Here is a 20,220-nt window from a genome sequence, read left to right on the forward strand (position 1 = left end):
TAAGAGACACAAACTTCCAGCTATAAAACAAATAAGACAGGAGGATGCAATCTTCAGCATGGAGAACAGTTAAAAATATCGTAGCAACTTCATATGGTGACAAAAGGGAACTAGATTTATGGCGGTGATCACTTTGTAATGTACATAAATGTTGAATCGCTTTGTTGTACACCTGAAACTAATATTAAATGTCAACTACACTTCAATTAAAAAAACAAAACAAAACAGTGTTTTACAGCAAATGGGTTAAGACTTTAGGAAACCGTCTTTTAAGGCTGCAAATGAATGCCTGCTTTTCACTTGGAAGAGCAATGATCTTTCCATCACCTAGAAATACTGAGCCACTCCACAGAGTGTCTACTGGGGTGCACTCCTGTCCTCATTATAACGTGGCCTGCGGCTTGGAGCTAAACATTTTTCTGGAACATAATGAGCTGTGTACTGTAATGAAGGTGTTTGAAATTGATTTGACTGTTACTTAGTATAAAAAGTCCCAGATCAAAGACCCTAGCCAGCCCACAGACACACAGGTGTTCCCAGACAAAGGACCTTGTATGATGGTCAACAGGCAAATGGAGAGGTGTGGTGGCCTAAGCTCAGTGAAGGAATCTATCAAGCAGTTACCTGATTGTTTTTCTTTTAAGTTACCGTACGTCACTCACAAACTGCCATACGGCACTAGATGGTTCTGAGGATCATTTTGACAAATATTATAAAACCTGAATTAATTTCTGTCTTGTTTCCTAGTATTTTTGCATTCCTCCTGTGTCATAGTCATGGACGACCTCCCAAGCTAATTTGTAAAATGAATTTTACTGAATGCCATTTAGTCTTATTGCCATAGTTACAAACCAAGAAATCGAAGATTGCTAGGCTGAGCTGAAAATAGCTGACTTGATACAAGGAAGAAGACTAATTCTTATGCAAAGCTCTATACTCACAGGCAATCTCTGATTCAAAGGACAATGGAAAATTTGATCCTTGAAAACCCAACCTTCTGATGCCTTTCATTCTCCAACCCAGAGCAGCCAGAGGTTTGAATGAAATGTGTGCAAACTAAAGGTGAGGCCTGCTTTGCGGCCTGCGGTTTTAGCTGCTGTGTTACTATTGCAGTGAGTTCATGGTGCAACTGGCTTGATATTTTCACAGGCAATACTGGGCATTTTATAACCACTTGCAGATTATAAAGCTAGGAATCCATGTCATGTTTTAAATTTAAGAAAGTCTTAAATTATCTCTGAACATTACTATTTACAAATGACAAATCTTTGTATGTCTAGCTATCTTCTATTGCTCCGTAATCATAAAGTAAACTCATAACCTGGGTTAACACATGCACTTCATCAGGATAGGATATCTGAAAAGAAATTGAGCTGCTAAACACCAAAAGACCTATCTTTGGAGGTATATGTGTACCAAGATTACACACTCCTGTGCATATATAGAATATAAAGAGATAAAATATTATCAATGTAATTAAAATAAATACATTTGAAGGAGAGTTGTGTGATTGTTTGATAAGTGATCAGCTTTAAAGATTTTTCTCAACACGAGGCTACTTAAATATTTGAGGTACTAAAAATCCATTCTGTGTGCTAATGATTTGTCCACATCTAGTTTGCATTGTTCTTGGTCCTTAAAAATGATCAAGTCAGTTTCTTTGGACATCTGTGTCATTTCCTTGGGCCTCTGTTCCCTCACCTGTAAAATGAGGGGATTAAACCTCTGTGATGTTTATCAGGCAGAAAATCCTGATTTAATTATTCTTTAATTTCCACTAATTTAACCTGCAGTTTACCCAATTTAATGTAGATTATTTAGGCATTGGTGTCTTTGAATATAATTTTATGGTATTTGATCAACAATTCAAAAACAAACCTAGTCACTTAAAGATTCTGAGTAAATAGGAAGCACAGCATGTATTGAGGGAGTCAGCACAATGAGGTCCAGGGCACTTGCCAGGGCAGGAAGCCAGTAAGCCAGAGGCTGTATAGCCACTGCTACATAGTGCTTGCTGGCTGCTGGGGGATCTTCTGTGCACTCCCTTTTATATGCAAATATCGCTGGAGACCTTCAGGATTCCTGGGGAGCTGCTTGTTGAATGTGGGAGGGAGAGAGGATACCATGGTATTCTCTTTCTATACCCACCCCACCAAAAGAGGGTGTGTGCGCAGACTGCCCTCACACATGTAGCATAAGGAGGTTCCAAGTGAGGGTTTTGCAAAGGACATTCTAAGGGACCTTCTGTTATTTTTGAAAGTGTGGGAAATTCTTGGTTAATCAAAGGAAACAGGCTTCCTTACTGCAGGACTTCTCTGGGTTTTTAAAATGCCAGGCTGCCCAGACTGTAAGTCCCCAAACCACCCTATGTGGAAAATCCTGGAGATTCCAATAAAATTGCAGTTTGACTGAGTCTGAGACACTCTTGATAAGCTGAAAGTTGAATAACTGCCATGGAAGCTGTGTAGCTGGCTGCAGGCACAGTGGCTGGGACGCTGCTCAGTGGTTAGGGACCAATAGAACTGAAAGTCCCAGAGCCCAGGATACGCCACAGCACACACCTCCCAGGTCTGAGTCTTCATCCACCCAAGTACAGTCAATAAACCACTACGTGCACATAAGGGCATATTCGTCTGTTTATTACAGGAGAGGGATTATGTTGTGGGCTTTTTCTGAAAATCCTATTGAACACAACCTTATTAGCTTTTTGCTCACAGCAAAAAAAGAGTATTTCTTTTGCACTCTGTAAACTATAAAACATTTATTTAACTTCACTGAGAATGCGGTTACCACTAGCTGCATTCTTGTGAACATACATCATCACCTCCTATGCAGACCAATTGGACCACAGGCAAATATAACCCGAGGAAGTTCTGTTCATGTTAGCATCAGACCTACCGAGTTTTTGTTTATGCCATCTTCTATAATTCACCATAAAAAACGAGGTAGACATGGCTTGTTAAAGACAATGTAGACACATTTGAAATGTGAATGATCTGTGGCTGATGAATACTCAAAGGTTAGGGTTAAATTAATCTCCTCGATGTTTGTGAGAAGAACAGAGTATGATAAGAGTGGACAATCTGAACCAGACAAAAAGACAAGAGGAGCACCTTTGGACGAGCAGACTTGTGTGGGATCGCGGGTCGCAGAGGCTCTCGGAGCTCGTGCTGTCCTTCAGCTAGTGGGGGGCAGGCACACGGCAGCTGCTCGAGGGTACTCAGTACAGCTATGGATTGAAGACGAAGATGGCAGGCTGCTCCCTGTGAACTTTTTATCCAGAAAGGTTAACTCGATTTATGGAAATCGTTATCAAAATGTTGTTACTTAAGTCTCAGGTTCTGAGAGGCTTTGGATAGCATGGAAACTTTAATAGTCTGAGGAGAGCAATGTGTTAGGATTAATGACGTCTATGTTACTAATGTTTGGAATACTCCCACAGTTTAACTTTATGTGTTAGGTAGGTGCTACTTAAAAACAACAAATTATGTACTTCTATCTTTATTTCTAATTGTCTCTGTAGACATGTCTCTGTACATATCTATTACTTATCATCTATTTATCTGTTTTCCTAAATAGAGGAGCTGATCCACTTCCTTTGGGTTTGTTGAAGATAAAAGCAGGCACGATGCACACTACACCTAAAATATAAGTCAAATATGTTTTGAAGAAGTAAAAAAGCATCAAACTAAACAGGCATACCCGTCTTTAAAAATGTAGAAATCGTGGTTGTGAATGAATGTGGCTGAACAGGTCCTCTCTGTCCAGCCTACCTTTTTCTCTCTCTTTGACAGATATTAAAACAGAGATTGGGCTCCTATGTATGGCTTTCTGAGACAACCTCCAAGTGTTTTGGGGGAGATTCACTTGCGTCCCCCAGGCCTGGCTCACAGTAATCACGAGTTAAAGGAAGAGATTTTGAGCAGTGAATGTAAGGAAGATGGGAATGAAGCACATCAAGGATCTTGGCAGGCTTCTCTGCACTGTTGCCTTTGCAGGGTGTTACCTCCCATCCCTGAGCACTTAGTAGGTATGCGATAGATACCAGCGTAGTCTGGAAAAGCCAACTTCATAATGAGGTCAAAGATGATCTGGATTCAGCTATTTAATCTTTGTCAAAGCCTTTATTCCTGCATTTTTCTTTTCCTTAGAGCAAGCCATGAAAAGGCACAGTCTTACAAACACCTTACCATATGATGCTATGGTCTGGAATTTTCTAAAACATTTCCAGTTAAGAAATGTTGAAAGAATTATTACCCATAAAAAAATCAGTAGAAGTATACAGAACATTGTTTGAAAAGATGACTAATGAGCAAAACCAAATCTTTACCTCTTAATAAGTAATATAAAATGTTAAAAATACACCGTGCATTACCCAATGCAGGATCCAGACATGCCTTACGTTGACATTTGGCATTATTTTGACTTAAAAGAAAATAACTAAGAAAAAATTTTAAGCTCCTCTAAATGGCTCAAGCTGATGAACGAGTAATTTAAAAATGAGGCCAGGAAAAATAATGCCCCAGGAGGAAGACGAGAATGGAAGGAAATGAGCTTTGATTTTTTTTTTCCTTTAAAATGAGGCCAGCAAACCTAGCAAAAACCTTGGAGTGAGGCATATGGACAGGGCAGGAGTATCACAGTGAAACCTTGCTGAGCTTCCTCCTGAGGACCCTGCCATTGTACCACTCGACCTTCCTCTGTCCACATATCTTTAATATTCTAGACTCATTTAATCAGAGTCTTTCATTTGACAGTTTTTTGAATACTGCCTACGGTAGAACCCTTTCATCTGAACCATTGGGGACTGACAGTCGGTCAGTTAATTAAAAGTCAAAGCAGGGAATTACCCAAAAGAATCTTTCTTAACTTAAATATTTTATTTTAATCTGACATATAGAAACATAAATTCATTTACTAATCTTTGATATTGACCCATGGGGTGTTCATTGGCGTTCTGGGTAGCTTTTCTCATCTAACCTATACCATAATGCATGGTATGCATTTCCATTATCAGGGCTTGTTTTAAATGGAGCAAGAACTCATATATACATGCAAAGTAATTTTTTCCTCATTGTTCATATTCATGAACTTAAGGTCATTTTTTTCCTTATCAAGAAAAGAGTGAACTTAAAGCCCACAATGAACTTAAGATCGTTTTTTTCCTTTTCAAGAAAAAAGACCTTGTATCAACTTTATCCAAAGCATACATTTTATTTTCACAAGAACTGCAGCGACTTTTCTTGCCCCACTTTTATTTATTTAATAATCATAACAAATAAATTATAATTATTGGTAATTGTAGATTAATGATACCAAAATAAAAAATTATAATTATTAATTAATGATAAATAATGATAATAACTAAGGCATGCAATTGGCACAATTAGGTGCAGAGGGAACAAGTATACAGAAGTCCAGGAGGATCACCACCTGGATGGAGTATGCAGTATGTGCTGGCATGAGTCACTCGAGAGAACTTGGACTATGGTTGTGACAGGTGTGAGGGACTGAGAATACCAAGGGGAATGAGATACTATTGTGGCTTAGTGCAAGAGCCAGTTAAACATTGTATATTCAGAGACCTACAGAGCAGTACAAGAGTAAAGCATATTAATTTTGTCTACTCAAAAAGCTTTCCCTGATTAACATAGTTCACATTAACCCCTTTCTTCTCATATATTGTTACTTCAAATATGCACTGTATGAATGATGAGGAAGTGAATACACAGACAAAGGGGTCATGCACTTCTGTTAGATTTATGCTTATTAGCAAACTGTACATTAAAATTGTCCATTGCAAACACTGGGTATTACTGAAATACTCTGCTTTGGTAGAGCCGTTTCTGTTAGCAATGGGTACGTGAATCGCGTCTAAAAGAGTAGGGTGAGGGAAAAGCCATCTAGTAGACCACTTTAATGTGGAACTGGGAATGTTCTTAAAAATCTCTGACAGAGTGACTGCAAGTCTTTGATGTTTCCAACTACACTAAGTTTCACCAGACTACACTTGGCTCCAGAATATCTGTTCTATCAATGGTATGCTTGAATTGATGATTTTCTTTTTGATGACATTTCTAGGCCATAATAATGACTAATCGGGGAGGCAATCAATGGAATGTGCACAGCACATTTGATTCGGGAAGATTAGAGTAATTGCATAATGTAACCAGGGTACTTGTGACATTTAAAACGTTTAATTGAATTAAACCTATGGTGGTTCCATCTACTGGTTACTCTTATGGCCCAAACACCTATACTGACAAGCTAAAAATAGATTTGATCATAAAGACTAGACATCATTGTTGAGAAGCAAATCATGTTAATAGAAAATTTCTAAATCAGTAAGGTGAAAATATAACTTTTTTTTTTAGGTAGGATGCATTTGTTGGATAGCAAAATAGGTGAGAAAGAAACAAAATCTCCTTGGAATTTTTGTAACATTAGGACCTTATGTATAAAGCATTTCAATGTCTGTTATTCTTACAGTAAAGTTTTCTTTGGCAAAGGTTACCGTGCTAGTTAAAGATCGCACAACAGTGTCTTCAATAAATGGGAAATAAGACAGAAATTCAAATATTATTTGAAAATATTAGCACTTAGAAAAATAAGAGGAAATTACACCAGTTGCAGGGAAAAATAATCGTTCAACACAATACATGGTGGTTTTATTATGGAAAAAAAAAAGATATGTGATAAAAACTTTCAAATCGTTCACTGTCCCCCTGGTTGTCCGAAGGAACCTCTGTCCTTGATAGGACAAAGGCCAGCAGTTGGTGATGAACAATAACAAATGTCTGCACATGTATTTTTAGTGGCAAGCATACACATTAAAACTTGAACAAATCATTGCTAAGGCTTCAGTTCAGTTGTTGTACTTTGGAACAATAATATATGGATGTGTTGGAAGCCAGAGAATTAAACTTCGCTATTTGTTTTTGGAGGCACATTTTAATTTTGTACTTAAAAATAATGACTTCCATTTTCACACACATTCCCTATTGCCAGTTGTAAAATGTCTGTTACTATGTTTTGATTTCTGTGTGCTGTGAGAAAAATTCCCAGATGAGAAAAAGCTTCAGTAAGGCATTATTCCATAAGATGGAGAGTGCTGGACCTGGGTGTGCTAGGCTGGGAGCCAACATGATTAATAATTTTTATAGAGAAGATCCATTTTTCTCTGATATGTATATCTAAGCAATTCCAAGAAGGGGTCTTTTATCTAAAGGTTTATTTAAATGCAAAAAAGGATTGGTTGAAAAATGACTGCCCTTCTTTTTTGAAATAATAATAGATAACATTTATTGAGTGCTTAATGTGTACCAAGTTTTATAAATGTTACTTCTTTGACAGAGTGGCTACAAGTCTTTGATATTTCCAACTGTACTAGATAATCAATTTAGCTCTCTGAGATAGGTTTTGTTCTTATTTCTGTTAAAAATAACTTTCAAAAGGGTAAAATCATGGCTATCATATGGATATAAAAAAGAGTATATGTGAAAGATTTTATCCTACTTATTAATCAGTGAGAAAACCAGGCAGATGTTACAACTGATTCAGAAGAAAATCCCAAGAACAAACACATGTGTAGATCAGAGCTATTGAGGTGAATGTAAACATGGAGGCAAAACAATTATTTCACAGCAGAGTGAAGGAAGTTCATGGAACTTCTGTTTAACTGAACAGAATTTGCATGTTTACAGATGAAATCTATTTTGCATTGCTGTCAGTTATGTATGACTTACAGAGTTGTAAAATAGCTCCCTGGATGGACAGCCTCTAGATGTGCATAGCTTTCTACTTAAGCACGATTTTCTCCCACATCCCCATTTTGTAGATGGCAAAGCCAAGGTTCAGCGAGGACAGGTTTTTGCGCGGGTGATATTTATTAGTAGGGAAAGTCACTGTATGGTGGGAAGGAGGATGAGGTAGCAGGGGGGTTATGTGAGTGGTGTGGGATATGTAAACGAGCAAAGCCACTGAAAGATGCTTGCTCCTCCAGGACCATGTGGAGAAATGAAAAAGATGAGGACTGCTGAATGCTTCTCTGTGACTCAGCTGAAGTTTGGGCAGACGAGGTAAAGCACCCAAAGAAAATGCCTGTTCCTACCCCGCACAGATGCCTGGCAGTGGCACCCCCCCATCCAATCACATGACTTTCTAATAAAGAAAAAAGCACAGACTATACCAGTGGTGCTTTAAGCCATGCTCATTTTCTTCCTCATAGTTTCTCCCAGTATGGGAGGAGTCTGGGAGGGTCTGTGATGCCCATAGAGAGCCTGTAGGTGGGAGAGCCTCTGGGTATGGTGCAGGCCACACTGCTCGCTCCTCTGACTCCAGTGCAAGTCAAGATGATAGCACACTGTGTAGGTAACACGATTGTCATCACTGCCGAAGGGAAGCTGGGTGGGACAGAGATATGGCAGGGGCTCATTTTCCTGGGGCTCTTAGTAGGTTGTCTCAGGCTGGAGCAAGTGCTTCGATGGCTCTCATTCCTGCTGCTCAGCAGAATCTAGGAGGGTTAAGCCAACTCAGAAGAGGTAGTAAGAATAAAATAGCATAAATGACATACTGATGAACACAACACACTAAGAAGTGACAAAGCCCACAGTCAGCCACCAGTTTGTCTAACTCCAGACCTTGTTCCTAACTTCCCCACCACCCACACCGCTAACGCTGTGTGGCTGCCAGAGGCCCGCAGGGACTTCTGACTGCTCCGGGGAATGAGGTGTGCGTCAGCCTCCAGTGTCTTTTTTGCTGAGTCATTTGGTACGACGGACAGTGACTCTGATTGGTGACTATGATTGGTGAGAGGCCATCGTCTGTGGGATCGGCACTGACCATGATGGGCGATAGTCTCTGTTGTGTGCATTTACTAGGGGAGAGGGAGTTTTCATACTTAACAGCAAAGGGACTTCATGTAGAACATAAAGCAAAAGCAGATTTCTATGCCATGAGGCCAGGAAGGGTCCAGAATGGCATCATCAGACACCATCCACACTGTCTTGGGTCTTTCACACCACTTCACCCTTAGCATCACTTGGGAAATGTACGGGGTCCAAAAACGGCATTGAGTTGGAAGTCTTGGATATTGTCCCGGATCTTGAACATCATTTGCTTTTCTGTGTCTCCATTTTTCTCATTAATAATACAAGGATAATAGCATTTGCTCTATATAGCTTCTGTGCAATTGTTTCCATGAGAGACTTTCAGATGGGGAAAGTGTTTCACATATAAGAAGTGATGCTGTTGTCAGCCACAGAAATGTCTATAACCAAGCAGAGGGCAGAGTAAAGCTAAGGTAATCTGAGTATCAGATAATTCAGAGTGATCCTGCAAAAAAGAACCCTCCTGTCCAAGTGTGTTAGTTAGGATTCTTTCCATCGCGAGTGACCAAAACCCTAATTCAAATGGTTTCAAGCCAAAAAAGGGCTTTGTTTATTTATTTGGTTAGGATAGGACGGAGAAGCACAGGGGTGGAAGCAGTCTTTGGTTCTAAACCCACCTGGGCTGGGATCGGAGTCCCCTGCATTGATGCCATGTGGGTTGAAGCAGGGGAGGAGAATATCCACATGGTACTCTTGCCAGAAGAGCAAATGCTGGTAAGGCCAAAGTGGAGACATTCAGGGAGCATCTGTGACCCAAGTGAGCTTGTGTTGTCCGAGTTGATTAGCTGTGGCAGTCAACACTATAAAATAGGAAAAGTCCAGCAATTAAAAATTCATTCTTATTTTGCTGTGGAGACGGTAGAGAGATTGAGGTCTAGAAAAGAGGTCACTTCGAATTAGAGTAAAAGTTCCATCAGAAATATTTCTTGGGCTTATGGAATGACTAATCTGATTTTTAAAAAAATGTATTTGTCTAGTAAAATAATGGATTCTATAAATAGTGATATAAATGTGTCATTTACTGTTCTATCCTTGATATTCTGAACTATGGAATTTAGGTTAAAAACAATATGGACTCAATTTATCCTTTTTTTGAGAGAGAGATTTTCATGATGCTGGCTGTTTTATTCATTCATTCAATAATTATTTATGGAGATCTATGTACAAGGCACTGTATATTCGGGGAAAAATAATTCAGCCCTGGTCTTGCTATATTTTAGTATGTGTTTTCCTGATTTAAAAAAATGATATGAATTACATAAATAGTCAATTCACAGAGGATTAAATTTAGTTAGTATATGGAAAGTTGCTTAAACTCAATAGTAAATAGAGATACAAAAATTTAAATAAGATTCTCTTTTGGCTCATGAAATTGCCAAAAAACAAAAACTCTTTGATAATATGAAGGGAGGCAATGGTGAAATGAATTATATAGTCAATGTAGAGGGAAATTTAGTAATCTGTTGAAATTTAAAATATACACAAGGACTCACATAAAAGAATGCTTATTCTATTGTGATATTGTTTGTAATAGAAGAAAAGCTGTAAACAAGCTAAGATTCTATCAAAGGAAGAAAGATCAAAATGGTCAAATAGGCTACAGGAAATCCAGACGTAGGAATGTTACACAGCCCTGAAAAAGAATGAGGTATATATGCAAGCATATTGAGAGCGATAAAATACACTCACATTTAGTCTATATAGATGATAGTGTATCTATATACAAATGTGTTTCTAAGTGCATAGAAAAAAATATGAAGATATATATATCCAACCTATAATAGTGTTTCCCCTTTGCCCCCAGAAGATGCAGGAATGCAATTGGCTGATGAAGTAGAGTGCGGGGGGCTTGCTGATTATCTGCTTTGTTTGAAGAGCTTATAAGAATATTCTCCTCTACTACTTGTTTAATTAAAATCCAATTTGTTTTTAAATTGAGAAGACACATACAGCTTTAAGTACAATTCATATGGAGTTTCTATAGCAACCAGTTTATTATTGACTATCTATATAAAGGACTTTACACTTTGATGCAATTTTATTCCTTTCATAAATGTATTTAATTAAATATCATATAATTTTTATATCTCTGTCAGACCTATGTGACATAGGTTTGAAAAATCTGTTCTCTCCAATATAGTAGCCACAGATGACTGTTCAAACTTAAATTTAGATTAATTAAAATAATGTAGAACTAAATATTTATTTTCTCAGTTTCACTAGCCATATTTTATGTGCTTTGAAGCGGCATGTGATTAGGGGCTACTATATTGGACAACACAAATATAGAACATTTCCATCATTACAGAAAGTTCTATTGGATGGTGTTGGTCTGAACGATTTCATTTTTCAGGTTCTCTCCCTTCTTTTGAAACTGTGGGTTGCTTTGGAAAACATAAAATATATTAACTCTGACCAGTGAAATGGAAAAATCCATATATTTACATCTCACATCATCTAGCATTTCTAAAGTTAACCAGTGCTAAAGTAAATTGTTTTGAAAACTCTTGAAAAACTTAGAATTTGTAGATGCTCAGATTTCCAGTGTTGTTTGAGTCAAACCTTTCTTGAAAGTTGCCCCAGACTCCCGTAAGAGAGAAGAAGTCTGTGGTGCTCTGTGTGGATGAGGTGTAGTATTAGGGCTCACTTTGTGTCAGGATGGAGCTAGCCAACCTTTTGTACTTCATAAATATGGAAAGCACCAGCCCTCTGTGGGAGAGACTTGTCATCTTTGCTCTTGTAGTTAACACTAGGGAAAATGCAAATTTTCTGTGAATTGATTCATGTGTACTCTCCCACTGGAGCTTTGGGGTTTGTTATTTTTTATTATTGTGCATTTTCTAGGAGATTCTGTCTTTGCTGTGTTGTAACTCTTGTGAGTGCTGAGTGCAAATTCCTGGGTTAATATGTTCAACTCCAAGAGAGTCTGCAGGATAATGAGTGTAACCATGACTGATACGGTCATGTCAAGAAAGCAGTGCCCACTGCAGGGAGGAAGAGATTTGATACAGAATAAGGGACTAACATAGCCATTGCATGGGCGGGGAATTGGGAGGGGCATGGGTTAGGAAGGTTACTTTCGGGGAAATTTCAGGAAAGCCACCACCAGAGGTCTTGGTTATCTTCAGCTCCTGGAAAATGCTGGCAAACACCGGAGCCACCTTATCCCCTCATGTCCACACACCTGCCAGGAACTGCTATTGGGGAAATAGGGCTCCTTCACTTACTCATCCCTCCAAATTTTGTGTAACTGCCTGACAGTAACAGAATCGAGCTGGAGCCCCACTGGTTGGAAGTCTGGAAAATGTAATTTCCAAGCCTTCTGTTCCTGAGGGATAGGCCAGGGCTGCGGAGGCAGGGAAGACGCAGAGTGCCACAAACATCCAGGCGGCACAGCTCCCGCCTGACTGCCACTGCGGGCGTGGAAGTGGGAGCCCAGCAGTCATTTCTTCTGGAACGTATATTTCTGTGATCTGTTCAGTGTTTATGAAGACTAAAGATGAGAGTTTAGAGAATCAGAGAATTTTGAAGGCTCTCAAGGGTCGTTGTAGTTCAGCTGATTCCCAAACTTGCTGCCTGTCAGTGCCACTGAGAACAGTTCTATAAAAATCCAGATTGTTAGGCTTCCTTCAGAACTACTGAAGTGGAATCTTCACGGTGGGGGGTAGGGGTGGGGATCACCAGGAACGGAGGGTGCTGATCAGGTACCAGTTTGCATACCAGCATTTGGAAGACCGGTTAACACATTTTTTTTCTCCCATTTTCTGGAAGGCCATGCAGATTTGACTTAGAATGATGAGAATCTATCCTCTGCTACAGCTGTAAGTTTGGGTTTTAGAATAGAAAAGTCAGATGTAGTATATAGTCATATTCTTGGGGCTCCCAAAGGCTGTAAGTCCTGAGGTCAAATCATTAACCTGAATGTGGTCCCTGAGACAATGAAGACACCCCCAGAAATGAAATGTTGATTTCAAATGTTGACCCGAAGTGTTGGTCAAGTTTCATTTTGCTGGGAGAAGAAAAGGAGATCAAGTATTTTGAAACTGCTTATATCAGTAGTAACTATGTTTTCTCCATTGTTAAAAGGCTGACTGTAAATAAGTACTGTTGCGGTCGTTGCAAATAAAAGACAAGCGAAGCATGTACTGGGCTGATTACACTATCTTTTATTATTAGAATATGTATTATGCTAAGGCCAATTCTAAAACATAACTTGGGTCTGTGGAGGGTGCTCAGGAAGTTAGGAGCAAGCAAGTGTTGGTTGCACAGTATGGTAGGCACAGTAAAAATCCTTTTGTTTGTGTGATTAATTGGATGTTCCCTGGGAGCATGAAATATGAACTGATTTCTAATTTTTGTAAGGACTCTGGGTAATTTGTAGGGTGGCTGGAATATACGATTTGCTGTATTTCTCATAACTAAGGGGTAAGGGAGAGTGGTTGGTAAAGAAAACAAGGGATTGGTTCTGCCATATACTGTTTTACAGTTTAAATAAATTTGCAGAGCAAATGTGTGCTGGTTGGGAAATCTTGTACCCTCATCTTGGGCCACAGATTTTAAAAGTGAATTTTTGCCAGAAGAATGAAACTCTGTAAAAGTCATTCAGCCAGGTAAATTCTGAAGTCAGAAGTGCTGGAGCAATAAACTTGATAAATGATGCTATTTACAATTGGTGAAACTTCCTTTTTTGAATCTGTATTAAGAATGGAAAATCTGTGAACTTTAAACATACTTAAAATTGGCTGGCTTTGTAGCATGGGCTTTGAGCCACTGGAGTTTGAGGGTTTAAAAAATGCTCATTTCCTTCAGTGTCAAATAAAAGAAAATTCTAGACAGTGATGTAAACATGCATACATGAAGTGAAAGAGTTTGAACTCTTTACATGAGCAAAAAATGGTGGACATAAGCTAACACTGGAGCTACATGGAACATGGGGCTGTCTTGCCAATGGGGTTCAGTCCTGGGCAAGTTTGCTATGGATTCAATGTGACCAAAGAAAATGACAGCAAATGTTCTTTAGGGTAAAAAGGTTTATTACCCAGCTTGTTCTCCCAGCGGGAGGTTGAGCACTAGCGTCCTTACCTCCACCCAGAGCACTGGGCCGAGCTCTCTATATAGCACAATAATAGCTTATTGCCTAAAGGTGTGGAAGCGGTAGCCTAGCAACAGGCCAGTTACATCATCAGGTGCTTTAAGTTCAGTGAGGATCCTGGCCATAGGAACCCCAACTTCCCCACAGGGGGGAAGCAAACTGAAGATTAATCAAACTGGCAAAATTGTCTGATTTCAGATTTAGATTTCCATACCCACCATGTATCAAAGTTTGATTTTTAGATCTACTGCCTGCTAGAGGCATGGAAGAGTAAAATTTTGGCTAAGTGGCAGGAGAAAACAATTGGATTAACTGAGATAGTCTTCACGACTATAGTTGTAAAAATGCAATGTGACTTTTTTAAATAGGTGAAGGGGAAAAAATTAGTAAGAATGTTTGGTATCTTGATCTGGGTGGTGGTTACATGAGTATTGTGGGGAAAATTGAAGCTCCTGTGGCCAGGATCCTCACCTGAACCTAAACCACTTGATGATGTAACTGGCCTACTGCTAGGCTAATATTTCCACACCCATAGGCAATAAGCTTTTATTGACTGAATCTCTATACAAAGAGCTCTACTCAGTGCCCAGGGTGGAGGCAGAGACAAGGAGGATTACAGACCTACAAACTGTTGGATGCAGACATAATTCTATTGCTTCGTTGCTGGGAGAACAAACTGGTAATAAACCCTTTCACCCTAAGAATGTTCCATTGTCATTCCTCGGTCTCATTGAGTCCATAGTGAACTTGTCCAGGGCTGAAACCCATTGGCAAGACAAGTGTACCCACATGTCACAATTCGAGTTGCACACTAAGATTTGTGCATTTTATTGTAATTACCTAAAAACAAAAGTCATCTCAACTCCCCCCTTCCCAAAATCTTAGTATTAACTTTAACAAGTGGTTCTTGATTTTGGGGAGAGCCAATAACAGAATCTGAAAATCTTATGCACATTTTATTCATAAAAGTAAAGGTGTTTCATAAAATTCCACACATGATTCAGTAAGTTCACGGAAGTTCTCTGTTGTAAGTGGTTAGAAAATAAACAATCTTATTGTTAAGATGAAATTTAGCATTCAGCATTGTCCTGCCAGGGAGTGGGATTCTCCCTCTGTGAAAAATGATGAAAAGAGATGCTCTCAAATTAGGTGGGAGTGAAATATTTGTGTTCCAAATTCATATACTTCTGCTATTTTTAAAAATCAGAGTGTTTATCCCTATTCAAGATACAGAGTATTATTGAAGTTACCAGAGTTTGGACTTTGGGCTTAGGGAAACTCTGAAGTTGCAAATTGGCACCACAGGGTCTACTCCTATCAACCTCAGGTGGTGGTTCTTAAACGTGAATGTGCCTGAGAACTAACTGAGGAGGTTATTTCAGTTACAGAGTGTGACTCCATAGGTCGAGTGGATCCAACAGTCTGTGTTTTCACAGGTGCTCCAGGCAAGTTTCATGCTCCTCTGACCACATTCTGAGTAACTGAGTTGAGCCGGATGAATATTGGTCCTTTTTTCCCTCTGTACTCTCCTCTGTCTTTTAATTTGCCTCTAGTACTCTATTTATTTCTTTTCTACTTTAATGTATCTCTAAATGTTTGTAAGTGTAATTTTTCTTTTTCGTTATGCTTTCTTTATTCTCTATTGTCATCTTTGATTTTCTCTCCCTTCATTTTCTTTTCTCCTCTCTCTGATTTTTACCTTAACAGAGCTGTTCTATAAAATTTCTTATAAATTATACTTACTAAATACATGCCAGTTTAATGGTCTTTCCTTAATTTAAAACACAGATGGGTGAAACATTTTACATTTCTCTTTCTTTAAATATGAGAAAAGTGAAATTAGGTTGGCTTTTACGTGTTCATTTATTTGTTGTCTTTCTTTTCTCTTACAGAAATTTTTATGTCTCGAGGGATTACTGAAGAGGGAAACCAGGAAGAGCTCAAAATGCCTCTGAAGCAGGATTAAGGCTGGGCTACAGTCCTTTATAATTTGTTCCAGAGGAAGCTGGGCACATCTGCTGACAATTGACAGACTTCACTCCCTTTTCTTATCAAACAAAGAGTAAGAAAGTAGATTTGTTTCCTTTGAAACATCTGTAAACATTTTCATAGGAAATCAGATTACTGTCTTGTAAAAAAAAAAAAAAATCAGTTGACTCTAGTCTGTTTACAAAAAATCGGTACATAACAGACTGCCAATAAGAATTGGATGGAAAACTTCTGGCAAAATGTTTTTTCTGGTGTTTTGAATATGTGCCAAGTATTTGCTATGGATTTAATATATGCTGTCATATTTGACATATTTGCATACATGACATTTGAAGGAGACAGATGTAAAAGAAAGTGAGATTTGAAATACATCTGTATTAGTATATATTAACACCCACTCAAATGTCATCCTCATACACTTATGGACCCCAGGTTGGGAAGCTGCAAGGCCTAGTGGTTAGAACTTGGAGTCAAGTGAACCTGAGTTCAAATTCTAGGTCAGCCACTATGTAATGTGAGACCGGAGCAAGTTACTAGCCTCTCCCAGCTTCAGCTATTTCATCTGGGTAATGAGGGTGATGATAATCATGCCTCCATCACTGGCTTGTTTTGAGGACCCAGTGAGATGTGCGGATAAAGCATTTAGCCCTCTGCCTGGCACATCGCAGTATTAGATGTCTGAAGCTTTTATTATTCTTCCTGAACACAGAACCTTTGTTGGTTCCTAGAAAGTATGCTAAGGAAAGGAAACTATCAGCTTTTAAAATAATACCATTGCTTCTTATTTAAAAAAATTGTTTTTTAATAAAAATTTTTAATTAAAAGAATCATGTAATTAATAATGTTTATAATGCCTAGAATGCCTAAGCAAAACTATCAAGTAACTGTCTTTTTTTAACCAGAATATATACAAATGCAACCAAACTGTGTAAGTTCCACCAAGAATGCATATCTTTTAGTGGAAAGTACATGGACTCCAAAATTGCCACTCGCCATGTGGTCTTGGGTAAGTCACTCAAATTCTCTGAGCATCAAAATGAGAATGAAATCCTGTGTTGTAAGGTGGTTGCAGAGATGGAGACAGTAGGTGAAAGGTCTAGCAAACGGAAGTTGGAAATAGATAACTCTTGGTACCTTTTGCCAAAATCCCTGTAGCTCACAGCCCTTGGGGCCTCCCATTGAGAACCATGGGGCCTGAATGTCATGGGTGGACAGCTGATCCAAGCCAGACCAGTCAAACTCTCTCTTCTAGTCATTTATAATTGGGACACAGAGACTCTAGTTAGTTGCTCTTGGGCTCTGGAGGTGAAAGGTTAGTGGTCAGACAGGGATATGCTGGGCATTTTTTACCATTGCGGCCAGTTTTCACTAGTACAAAAAAAAACCATTGGGTAGAAAAAGGGCAAATCCAGGCAGTGCTCAGAGAAAAACAGCAATAAGAGCTTGTGAGCTGGAATCTAAGGAGAATCCTATTGTTTCTGGAACACCCACTTCTTGGAAGTAGTGCTTTACCAGGCCCTGCTCTGATACCTGCCTTTGGGTATTACAAGTACTTCCCCAACAGTGTTTTTGCTCAACTAGTATAGGTATGTTCTTTGTTGTTCTCATGATTAATTTCTGGAAGCAAGCACACCAAATGCTGGTTTTCCTTTGATTTACTTTAAAAGTTTCGTGAACTCATAATCAGGGCTGAAAAGGCATTAGTAATGTTATGCCATCACTACCACCCCCTCCCATTATACAGCATTTACAGGTGTGGAAACCAAGGCACAGAAGCATGTTTGCATGGCATATCTAGCGTTCGAATCCAAGTGTTCCAGCTACTGAACTACACGGCACAAGAACAGGTTTGTGTGGGGGTAGGAGAGGGAGGCAGGGGTTTACATTATTTTAAACTGAGACTTTTTTATATGACCTGCCCATATGAGTTTCAAGCTTTTAAACAGAGATGGAGTGCTTCATTTGAGATCAGTAGCCTCTCTATTGTCCTTGGTGAGATTGGCCAGTGGTTAGTTGAGCATGTTATCTTACATGGAAATACTCTGTGGCAATATATTTAGGATGTTTTAAATATAAATGGAATTAATTAATGAGGTTTAGCGTTTTTGATGAATGAATAAAGAAAGGCCCCTTACATGAAATGTTTTCAGTAATCAGGATTGGAATCACTGAGGAGTCTCTTTTCTTTAAGATTTCCAAACATTGGAGGCAAATTCCATACGAGAGCATCCTGTTTACCATGAAACCTAAAAACACAATTGAGTTGAGAAGTATTCATTCTTTAGGTGTGAAGAGGCTCAATTTTCTTGCATTTAAAGAACTAGACTGAAAATATTCCTGGCTATCTGGACATTTTGCTCTCTTTAACATTTGTTTTATTATTTTACTTTCTATTGTAAGGTTGAGAAACAACAGTGACATCCTGATGATATGGCAATATGGGTCTACTTTACTAAGCCTGGGAGATGACACCATGTATAGAAGAGGTAGGTGGGGTGTGGGAATGGAGTTCTAAGGGTCCTGAGCCCATTCCAGTCATGTCTGACCACTTTGGAAATGATTTCTCTGGTGACGTCCACAACCTGTGCTGACCTTTTAAATTGTATTTCTCTACTGAATTAGATTGAATTCCAAAAATCCTCATTGCTTATCTCTTGTCTTGAAAGAATAATGTTGGTAAGGGTTGGGGACTGAGCAATGTTCTATAGAAATGAACAATACATATTCTCCACTGTCAAGAGATTTATAACCTGGAAATTTACTCAGTGATGTTTCTGATCTAAACTTTTTTATGACCAGTGGTCCTCAACCTTGGATGCACTTGAGAATCACCTGGGGAGCTTTAAGGATGCCCAATGCCCCAGCTATGCTCCAGACAAATTAAGTCATAGTCTCTGGAAGTAATAGCCAAGCCCAGGAGTTTTCAGTGTTCTCCATATGATTTCAGTGGGCAGCTAATGAGTATTTCTTGACTGGGTGAAGTTAGGTCAAGACACCAACCTTATTAACTTTGGAGCAGTTGGGCAAAGCCAGGAATAGAGGGAGCCCACAGCCTGTCACCTCTGGCCATAAGCATCCTCCAAGCTTTTAAAATAACACTTTTGATATAGTATAACATGCAGAAGTTTGAATAACACAGAACTGCTTTGTTTCAACCTTATAATGGCACTGTAAGATGACCAACATCTATTTTCAGATTTTATAGATGGAATATTTAAAGCTTTGAGAACTGAAAATTGACTTCACTAAAATCACTGGGGAATTTACAAAGCCGATGTTTGGACCATACTTTTCTCACATGGCAGCTTCCTAGGTGTAGTACTATGCAGAATGTGAAGAGTTCTGTGGAGTGATGAGAATAAAACACTATAGGAACCCAGGGAAGCAGTCATTGATTCTGTCTAGTGTGACCAGGGAAGGCTTCCTGGATAATTTGTCATTTGAGTGGACCTTCAAGAATGTGTGGATTTCCAGAGGTAAAAATGCATGTTATCTTACATTTATATAATAAATAGTAATCTTATTTGGCTAGAAAATAAAACCTTAGGAGCTTATCTATTCTGGATCAATAGTAGAATCATTTGGGAGGTTTTTAAAAATATACTGATGCCAGCACCCCTCCCTAAGCCATTCAATCAGAGTACTGGGTGAGGACCCACTAGGGTAGTATGGGAGGAAACAGTGGAAAATAAACCTGGTTTGGGGTTAGATTGCAGAGAATGTAGAATGTGGGGCTTATCTGATTTATTACTTAGGTAATAGTAGGCCAGGGAATGCTTTCAAGCAGGTCAGTGATAAAGCAATCAACTTTGGAACTCTGTCCAACTCCCTGTTATCTTCTGTTTTGTTACTTATGTAGACAATATCAAGAATTTCCAATGGAAGGAGTTTTAAAGCCAGGAGCATATCAGGATTCCCTGCGAGGGCTGTTCAATTACACCCTCTTCCCTGGTTCTGGGACTATGCCAGAGTTTTGAGGAGGCCTGCATAGTTTCATAAACTATATTCAAAGACGGCCCCTTCTCTGGCCTGCCCCCACTTTAACATGTCCAATTAGGGAACATAGAATGTGAAGTTAGGGAACAACTTGCAAGACCACCCTCACCAGTTGTCTACACCTTGGACACCAATTTCAAATTTAGAGATTCCGCAAGACCTCCCTGCATTTTGATAATTCACTAGAAGGATTCATGGAATTCATCTATCACTCACAGCTCTGGTTCACTACAGTGAAAGATAAAAATAAGCTGA

General features: G+C 39.0%; 1 long non-coding RNA gene across 1 annotated transcript in view; it reads right to left on the reverse strand.

The window, feature by feature from the left end:
* Positions 1-9,511: 9,511 nt before the first annotated feature.
* LOC130680404 (uncharacterized) overlaps positions 9,512-20,220 on the reverse strand; it is a 37,525-nt gene continuing 26,816 nt past the window's right edge. Inside the window, exon 3 of the long non-coding RNA XR_008993401.1 lies at positions 9,512-9,688. This is a non-coding gene — a long non-coding RNA (uncharacterized LOC130680404). The remainder of the gene's footprint in view (positions 9,689-20,220) is intronic.

This window comes from Manis pentadactyla, chromosome 13 (assembly GCF_030020395.1).
Source record: "Manis pentadactyla isolate mManPen7 chromosome 13, mManPen7.hap1, whole genome shotgun sequence".
NCBI lineage: Eukaryota > Metazoa > Chordata > Mammalia > Pholidota > Manidae > Manis > Manis pentadactyla.